The sequence below is a fragment of the Protobothrops mucrosquamatus genome, unplaced genomic scaffold, assembly GCF_001527695.2.
Source record: "Protobothrops mucrosquamatus isolate PMUCROS unplaced genomic scaffold, P.Mucros_1.0 scaffold1315, whole genome shotgun sequence".
In the NCBI taxonomy this organism is placed as follows: domain Eukaryota; kingdom Metazoa; phylum Chordata; class Lepidosauria; order Squamata; family Viperidae; genus Protobothrops; species Protobothrops mucrosquamatus.
Genome location: NW_015387516.1, coordinates 85,143 through 95,731, shown reverse-complemented (window position 1 = coordinate 95,731; position 10,589 = coordinate 85,143).

Sequence of the window (10,589 nt, the reverse complement as noted above, 5' to 3'; positions counted from 1 at the left end):
AAATGTTCCAATGTAAACGGAAAAAAACTGAAAATAAAATGCACATCAGTATTTATTGTGGTTTAATGCTGATCACCAGAAACATGCCATAACCAGCTGACATGTTGACACATAATGTTTTTACTTCATACAAGAAAAATCTGTAAACAAATTTTAGCCTAACGTCTTAGAGCTAACAAAATATACACAGTGACTGAAGGATTCTACGTTTAATACAAAAATAATTGAAATGAAGCTATTTTCAGTGTTGCATTAAAAACTACTTGTAGAATAGGGACTTGTACACCATCTCTTCCTATTCTCCTGTATGATCTACTATCCTCTCAGCATTGCTTGAAGGCCTCATAATCTTGTAGACCAAATTTTAGAAGTCAGCAGGGGTCACCTGGGGATAACCTATAACCTATTAAGTTCAATTCACTTCCATTAGATCAGAACAAAACAGTGGGGAACTATTTGACATAAATTTTGTATTTAGCTATAGTCTGAAATGAAATAATGGGTAGAGGCTGCAGGGCATTGATATTATATTCTACTAGTTGCTGTTCAATTTGCATCTAAGGCTATTTGTAGTATTGCTGGAAAGAAGAATGTTCAATCTTCTGTCCTATAAAATTTAGCAGATACATTGAACTTCATCATTATCCAGTGAAGGTTAAAAAACAGACATTTTTCAAAAAGTTGGAAATAATTTAAATAATAGGTTAGGCTTTCCTCTTTTTTTCCCATTTTTTTAGTCAACAGAAACTAAATTGGAAAGCCTTTCTTCCTATCTTGTAGAAATGCAACTTCAGAAAAAAATGTCCTATTTTGGCTAATATACATTTTTCTTCTTCCAATATAATATTCCACTATTGAATTGTTCATTTTTCCCACATAGTTCATATTTTGTTTTTACTTTACAGACAGTGAGGTTCAGAAACAGTCTCAGATACTAATATGCTAAGATACTAAGATATAAAAAGCCAAATAATAGAAAAACTGGACATCAAAATAATTAGGGTACAATTAATGACAAACTCTTGCAATCATTCCAGGTCAAAAGGCACACTTGACCAGAACCTTAGAACTAAAAAATTATAAGAAGGCATAATTATGATTTACTTTTCTTGCAAAAATCAGGAAATGCCCTAAATAAATAAACTCTTTCGAATAGAATCCAGGCTGTATCTATTGATTTCAAAGCAGAAAAAATTGAAGATACTTATTTGCTTCGCAATTTTTGGGCTTGTCATTCACATTAGCTAAATCCAATGCATCCAAAAACATATGCTTAAGGTAACTTAAATATGTATGGGTGCAATCTCTCATTTTATTTTTTGCTGTTGGAAATAATACCATCAACTGCTCTTCATCTCTGCATGCATGAAATAAACAGATAAGTTTCCCTATTAAGTAGAGACAAATAATAGGGAAATGAAATAATCATCAAAGCTTTAGTGAGGAAGGGTGTCATTCTAACTACGGACATTTAGCAATATTTTATATACTTAAAATAAGCAATTCATCAATGGTATGTGTATTATATATTTTGCATTATTCCTCTGAATTTATTGTCTCATTCAAGGCTTTATCAAAGGCAGCCATATTTGGAGAAGACCATTTAGATGTCTGAATGGACACTAAATGCCATCTTTCACCTCCCGTGAATCATGATTAGTATGTCTTTTCCCCACAGAGGAGACTCTGTTCAGACAGTTCTGTTCTGCCCTTTTTAACATTCAGTACTTTTACTAATAGTAGTTCAGCACAAAGTAAGTATTTTTTTACGTTCAGAATTAGATTTATAAATAATATTTAGAACATTATAGAACTGGACTTGTTGTTTAAATATTCCCCACCCCCAGGTGGAAAAAACAACAACTGGAAAGCTGTTTTTTTGTTTTTATAACAAACTTACAGATACAATTTATACATGCATGTCTATCTAAAGAGGTTAATATTATGTAAAATTGAAGTGTGAGGTAGTTGATGTGAAGGTGAACCAGAAATTCTTCTGCCTTTCATAAGCTGATGCTGAATGTCAGATTGGTAAATGGTAGCAATCGATTATTCAGGATTTGACACCAAATAAGACTAACCTGGACTTTATCATATAGATCGAACTACAGTAGGAGAAGAAGTGGCATAAATTAGTATGGGAGAGACATTTGTTTACTTCATGTTGTGACTTTAATATGCCAAATTTGCCCTTCACCCATGTTTATATGTAATTGAAAACAGGCTACTGTTTGTTATTCACATTTTTGCAAATGTTGTAATATATTTTTCTACCAAAAGAAAAAAATCACATTACTGAAAACATATACAAAAATAAATATCAATGGAGTAGCATATAAATCTATACAGCATTAGCAACCAGACTCCAATGAAAAATATAAAGCATGAGAGAAATGTACATCATTATTTTTATGCAAAAATAGTAGAAGACGAATTTATAGCCAGAAAATAAGAAATTGAGTGAAATCAAAATTTGTCCATCTTTACTATAAATCTCTTCCACCTTTTAAAAAAGATTTCACAATGTAGGAGAAACCTGTGCTTTATAAATGGATAGGATGCCATGAGTTTCGATTACTACAGCGCCAACTTCAATCTTCATGATTTCGTTGGTACTGTAAATGTGATCTTAGTGTGATCTCAAGTCTTATATGATTCAATAAGCATCAACAGGATGCCTACCAATCTGGGAAAGATCAAGATGTCATGAAAGAGGGGAATTTGTTTATAGGAAATAAGAGTGATTTAGAATCCTTAGATGCCTGTTTGCTGAGATCAGTTTGTAAGCTCCTTCATTGATAAATTGTTACAACTATCTTGACGTGGTGCCACTTGTTTTTTCATAGTTTATTCCCAGCAGACATCCTTGTCTTTTACAGCTGAACCTTGTCTTTGTAACAGATGATGTTTAATCTTTCAAATGGGATTCAGAATCAGTTTCATAGGGTTCAAATTGTGACTTTAAAAATCTAAAATAGATATTTTGATTATATAGCTCAGGGGTGTCAAACTCAATTTCATTGAGGGCGGCATCAGCATTGTGGTGGCCCTCGGGGGGTGGGTGGGTGTGGCCAGAGTGGGTGCAGCCTACTGGATGGGCGTGGATGGAGTGGGTGTGGCCTACTGGGTGGGCATGGCCAGCTCTACATTGTTCGCATCAAGGGTGCCTGTGGGGGCCTGGGCAGGAGTGGGACAGATCTGGTGGTCTCTGGCAGAAGAGGGTGGGACTGGGGCAAGCGCCAAGGCATAGTCCCATTTCTTCATTCCTCACAAAGGGTGACACCTCCCCAGCATGCACCCAGGGGGCGGGGCCGACACGGCAGGGGCTGGTTCCTCGCTGTTTCTAGGCGGCCTTGTGGAGCTAAGACTAAATGCGTTTCAGCATCGATGGCCACCACAAAATTGTACATTGGCTTCTGGCCAGCCTGGGCCAGGGCCAAGGCAGCGGGGGCCGTTCTCTCACTGTTTCCAGGATGGCTTCACGGGCCACATGAAACCACTTCGCGGGCCGCATCAGGCCCCCGGGCCTTGTGTTTGACATGTCTGATATAGCTGAACTGCTCCTTCCCTGTGCATGTATCTTTCAAAACATTCAACATTTGAGCTATTGTATTGATACAACTCATATATAACTCTAATGCGAATACCTCAAGTTCCCAATCAAATCACTATGAATTACCGCTCATTAACATATGACTCTTTAAACTCCTAAATAACATTATTTCACAGCATTGACTCATAGACAGAGACCCCCACAGTTCCTTCTGTTTTCATTAATCATGATTTCTTAAAAATGTTATATTGGTGATAAACAGTGGCAGCTGTTCCCTAAGAAATACTCCTTTTGTTCTGACAGCTCTTGCAACACAACAGAAAATAAACTAGGAGGATTGAGAAATAAGCAACCTAGCTAAGCAGAGGTGTGATCTGAGCCTCAAACCAATCTTTTGACCAACATATGCTATTACAACACAATGCTCGTTTTTATAGAAATAAAATTATATCAACAATAAGTTCTTACGATGGAAAATATTAAGCAACTTACTATTTTTATTATACCAAATAATCTTATTTCCTCTTCTTGGTCAAAATGGAGAGCACTCTGAAAAGCAAGACCATTTTTGGACTTAAACCACCAACTATAATTTCTCAATTTCCTGTTTGGCTGAAGAGCAGATCTTGATTTTTGCACTGCTATTTTGGTGAAAGGAGAGGAAAGGGCAGTGGATATCATTGATTGTCTTTGGCAGGTACAGAACTGTGATGCTAAAGAAGCTGCTTTTAGTGATAAGAATCTACAACTAGCTCTGCTGAAAGAGTCTGATCTGAGAAAATGTTAGAAATGAGCATACAGGAAGAGCGCATGACCAGGAAGAAATTAAACATATTTTAACCATTTGACTTCACAGAATGTTTCATTTCCTACTTTGGTTTCTTTCAGTCTTATATCGATAATCCCATGTATCTCATGAGTTAAAGAGGAGATTGTGTGGCATTTTTGTCTTAGGAGAGTTTTTCAAATAGTCTTCAAATTTATTCACTAATAGAAAGGATGGCAGAAGAAGAACCAGTTACTAAATGGATTTTAATCCAAAATTGCACATTTACAAGCTGTGGCCAAATGAGCACTTACAATTCTTTACCAGAGTCATGGGCAGAGGAAATAGATGAAATATTTCTCTGAATGTTTTAAGAGAATAACAGATTCTTCACTATTCTCAAGAAAAGACTCCTCAGTACCCAGAAAGGCCACTGGAATGAGTTCCATCATGATGTCTTCCTCCAGATTTAATTGAAGTATATCAATTAACCTTATACCATTTCAGATAAATGGTTGTCCAGTCTCTTCTTAACCTCCAGTGATGGAGCACCCACAACTTCTGAAGTCAAGCCATTCCACTGGTTAATTGTTCTCACTGTTAGGAAATTTCTCCTTAGTTCTAGGTTGCATCTCTCCTTGATTAGTTTCAATCCATTGTTTTTTGTCTTGCCTTCTGGTGTTTTGGAGAATAGATTGACCCTCTCTTCTTTGTGGCAGCCCCTCAAATATTCAGGTGCCATTATTCAAAAAATAATCCAAGGAAGCAACAAAATGTTTTCTGAATACCTTTGACAATATGTGCAATCACTATAGAGTATTCCAATAGTAATTGGAGGAGACAGGAATAGAAGAAATTATGTGAGACAAATACTTCAAATATGAAAAAGAAAGAAGGATATGTACCTGTGTTTCAAAGCACCATGCCAATGTGTATCTTTGTCTGGGTATCACAAGTATTACTTTGGCAGACAACGTAAGTGACAGAATAGTAACTAGCTGCCAAATAAAAGACTGTACACAAGAAAATGTTCTTACAAGTAAAATGTTTTGCTTAACTGTCAGTCATGGAATTTAGAATTTGATTTAAAAGAGAATTAAAACACTGTAGTGAGACTAGACTACCAGGCCTTCTTCCTAAACAAGGTTGAAATTTCCAGCAACAGTACAAGATTATGAACTTGATTTAATCTGAGTGCCATTCTGCTGTTCTTGCTACTCTCTTGCTAACCTACTACTGCACATTCAAGTGCAGGACTTTTTATATACTACAGAAGAAAATGGAACAGGTTTTGTAAATGTATACTGTAAAAAGATCCTTGTGCAGGTCCAAATCCAGGCTAGCTCCTAATCCACATTTGTTTAGACTGCTAAAATGTGGAGCTCTGTAAAGGCAAGCCCTTATAAGAATCCCTGAACTATTCTAAGAATCTCCCCAATATTCGTAACCTGTGCTCAGGTGTTTAGTGATATACAGTATATTGAAACAAAAATAGATTTTTGGATCAGAACTATTAATAGCAGTGTGGTGTAATTAGTATTTGTCTCCACTTTCTAACCCTTTCTTTTTTATATACAACAAACTGATCATAGCCGTCATAAAATGAAGAGAGGGTGGTTAGCGAGAATTAGGTTTTCAAGGAGAAATCCATTCACCCGTTTCTCACAATGCAATGGTGATTCTCAGTAACACAGCCATAACTTTAAATATCCCTTTCTGCTTGCTTCTGTTTTCATAAGGTCACTGAAGTCTGAAACTGAACTTGATGCTTTCTGCTGACACTTTACATTGGCAAAGTTGTTTCCTCTGTTTCATTAATGAAGGTCCTTGTGTTCCTTCCGCCTGATGCAATTTACCTCTACCTTGGCAGTCAAAGATGTTACCTCCTGTGTGGAAATGCATGATAAAAAAAAAAAAAAAACAGTTGAAAAGATGAGGATGTGTAATAGTCATGAAAAGGTTCCCTCTTGGGCTATAAGAGTTTCGCCATTCTGCAGATTGCACAATGTTTCTTTTAGGAGACACAGCAGCGTAACCTCGATGTTTATATAAAAGTTTTACAATTGTCTTTTATTACTTGTAATTAGAAGGGGAATCTGTACACAGTGCTGTATTATCCCCTGTCCTCCACCTCCCATCAGAGGAAGGTTACCCAATAGGAATCTCTCAACTAAGAAACAGGATTCTACAAATTGAGGAGGTTCTTCCTCTGAACTCTACAGAGTGAAAAATAATAAAGTGAGTTTCGGGATTAGCAGGAAATGTTCTTTCTCAAACATTGGAAGTGTTGATCACTGAAGTTTACCTTTATGCACGTGTTAATTTTTTTTTTTATATGCCACAGTTTTGTGCCAGAAACCCATGATGCACTGTAATATGCCTTTTCTTCCAATGTGATTCCAACAATTCTCAGTCAGCTAGAATTAATAAAAACATTCAGTGAATTTGGAGGACATAAAGCTCTGAAACTTGAATCTAACCAGTGCCCCAACTATACTACACTATACCATACTGGCCTTTACTGTAATAATTGAATCTTATGTTCCTCCTCAAATAATCATGTTTTATATGCTGCTTTGGAAAGTGGTTACATTGGTAAGGTTTCTTCTTTGTACATCTTTCCAAAATAATCTCTCCTGACAGCTATTATCTTTGACTTTCCTCTCACAAAGAAATTAGACTGCAATCATTTACCAGATTTGCTTTCTAAGAATGTTTCTGGCCCATTTATGGTTTTGTTGTTGATGTTCTTTTAAAGAATCCTTTAAAAAGTAGTCTGGGACATATCGAACTTGAGAAATATTAAAGCCCAGGCTACAAATATTGTATCATTTTTTTATATTTTATTTTTACAACTTTTTTTACATACTTACACTCAGTCTAGCTGTTCAATCCCTGCCCCATATTTTTTTGTATCTTCTACTGCTAATGCTTGCTGCAAAACTAAATATTGATACTTAAAGACATAAAATTGCTGAATATGTCTGACTTATAGGAAGAAGACTGTTAGAGGTATCTGGATTTTAAAAGGAAAGACTAATCTCAATTTTATTTGAAAATCCTTAGTATAATGTTAATGAAGAAAGTTGTATTTACTGTATACTTACAAAAGATAATGTAAGATAATCAGTGGATTTTGCTGACCCTGCAGAAGAGGGTAATGTTTTGATGCCATATATCCCCATAAAACTGATCTGGAGAGTGAAAACATTCAAGAACATGGTAAAATCACAAAGCAAAAGGGGAACCTAAAAAAAGTTGTTTCTATGCTATCTTGTAGTGGAATTTCTTTTCCCTCCACAAATGAAAAAAAGCTCTTCTGTTCAGTGCAGGCAACTGCATTCAACTTACTAATATCAAGCACACAATCTGATGCATATTTGTTTTGGATCTCGTTGAAGTCTAATGAAAATGAAATAATTTAATTTCTTAATAATTTAGAACTGCTGAAAAAAGTAGTACCAGGCATTAGAGGAATTAGAGAAATATACCATTCCATTCTTGATCCAGAATGGAATTTTTTTCTTGAAAACCCAGATTCTTCAAAAGACACAAAGCCCCCTTTTATAATAATAATAATAAAGTTGGAAGGGACCTTGGAGGTCATCGAGTCCAACCCCCTGCTCAGGCAGGAAACCTTACACCATTTCGGACAAATGGCTGTCCAGTCTCTTCTTAAAAACTTCCAGTGTTGGAGCATTCATTTTGTTTGGTTGGGTTTTTTTTTTTCAAGTTATGACAATAATTCATCAAATTATCTCTGTATTTAATTATTAAATCCAACTAGTATAGTTTTTCTGTGAGCAGCCCAGAGCAGTAGAGGTAGTGGTTAAAGCTCCATTCTAAAAACTGGAAGACTGTGAGTTCTAGTCCTACCTTAAACATGAAACGAGATGGGTAACTATGGACAGCCATTGACTTTCAGCCCTAGGAAGTAGTCAGTTGCAAGCCATTCTTGAAAATCTTGCCATGAAAAATGCAGAGACTTGTCCAGTCAATTTCCAGGAGTCAAATTTGTTTTCAAAGGGACAGGAAAGAAAGAAAAGTAATGATGCCTGAGTGGAGGGGAAATTTAAGAAGACAGATGGAGGCAGAGAAGAAACATATTCTCAAGTTTTATTTTTCATATTGGAATTACATTCATAATAATAGCTTGTCTTCTAATGATTCATTATATAATCTAACAATTATATGATTGTTATGTGGACCTTGGTAACAACTAAATTGCAGTACTGAAAGAAAGAAAAAACAGAAAAGTGTCATACGTTAACATATCTCTAGCCTTCTATTCAAAGTCACAGAATTTTGGTACATACAGTAGTTAATCTTTTTGAATTTTATTTCAGGCATTAAAATGATTTTAAAAACCCTGCCAATCAAAACTATTCTATGTTCTTAATTAGTAGATATTAATATTGCTGTTAGGATGTTGTTATCCCACTTACTCTAAATAGTTAGCAATATCCTCTTTCTCTTGTGGCTGTAGGCCAAGAAGAAAAAAGCTGCTGCTATATTAAGGATTGGAAACTCTTTTCTGGTTAATGGCCCTGCTGCTCCTTATGTCCTTCAAAAGGCTTTGTTTGATCTCTGCAGACACAATTGTCTTACACATCCTTTCTTCATTCTGAGCCTAATGCTCAGACAGTTGTAACAAATTACCATCTATATTTTTTTCTTCTTTTTAAAAAAATCAAGCTGTAGCTATACAGACACTTTAAAACAGACATGTCAAACTCGTGTGACGTATTGAAGCTTTTTTTCCATTGCCGGCAATGGGGTGGGCACAGTTTCCTGGTGATGTGTCCGGCCCGTGGGCCGGCAGTTTGATACCCCTGCTTTAAATTATACATCCTTTTAAACACTGAAAGTATTCCTTTAAAAAAAAATGTATTGCTGTGTATGTAGTTTTGAGCAGTGCTTTTTTTTGTAAAAGAAAGAAAAGTGCCGGAACTCACACACTTCATACAACCCGCCTTGCCTACCCTACAAGGTTCTATCTAAAAAAGGTGCTGAGAAAAATGTTCTTGTTACTTTGAAATTTAGCCTTTCTTCAAAAATGCCAGTGTGCTTTTCATGATCAACTTATACTACAGGTTCACTGCACCATCTAGTGGATACTAGATGAATCTAGTATCTAATGTTCATATCATAAATTCGGGGGGTTTTAATGCAACTTTTAAAATTTAGAGGTTTGAACAAAAAAAAATCTAGTTTAATATGGCTACAGCACACTAATCAAAAGGAAATTAACTCTGAATTGAAGACAGCTAAAACAAAAACAAAAAACAGATATATGCAAAATCCTGTATACTGCACTTTCTTGACTGTGTCAGCTAAGGGTTGCCACTTTCAACTGTAACCTGTCCTGGAGATTTTCCAGTCCTCAATAAAAAATGTCCATGTGACTCCTTGTTTAGGAATGTGAATATATGCATTAACACAAATGTACTAATCAGGGAAGGAAAGAAAAAGAACCTTTTTAGATATTACTCCTTTGTGGCTTATTTCTATATGTGTAACTGTTTCTTTTATTCTTAACAGCAAATGACTCCCACCCTAATACACTGTTATTTTTATTTAGTTTATATTTAAGGTTTTTTTTTTAGGAAGTTGTAATTTTATTTCATGTTTGGTCACGTTTGGTCGAATATCGTGTAGCATTGGCTACAACAGTAGTATGGAAAAAGCAGTAAGATGTGATTTCTGGTCCAAATATACACTTTATACATTTCTAAAGTAACATATTAACTGCAGTCTTTCAGTTCCTGGTAATTTGAAGGTACAAACTGTATTGCTGGCTTTGTAGTCTGTTTTCTTACATTACATAGTTACAATTTATAGGAAAGGTTCATGATGTTCTCTAGCATATTAAGACACAGAGTACATTTATAAAAGGAAGGATCATATGTAGGACCTAGAGGCAAATAAGACCAGTATGTCGCAATCCCCCGGTCATCCTTCCTGAGTCCCTTTGTCCAGCCAACCACACTCTAAAGCAGGGGTCCCCAACCTTGGCAACTTTAAGACCTGTGGACTTCAACTCCCAGAATTCCCCAGCCAGCATGGCTGGCTGGGGGATTCTGGGAGTTGAAGACTACAGGTCTTAAAGTTGCCAAGGTTGGGGACCCCTGCTCTTTTTTTAAAATATTTTTTTATTTTTTAAACCAACAAAACAAAACAAAACATAACACACATACACGCACAGTGTATACTCCTCCCCTTTTTTTTAACAGCGATTTCGTAACGGTAATCTTCTATTATTTACATTTT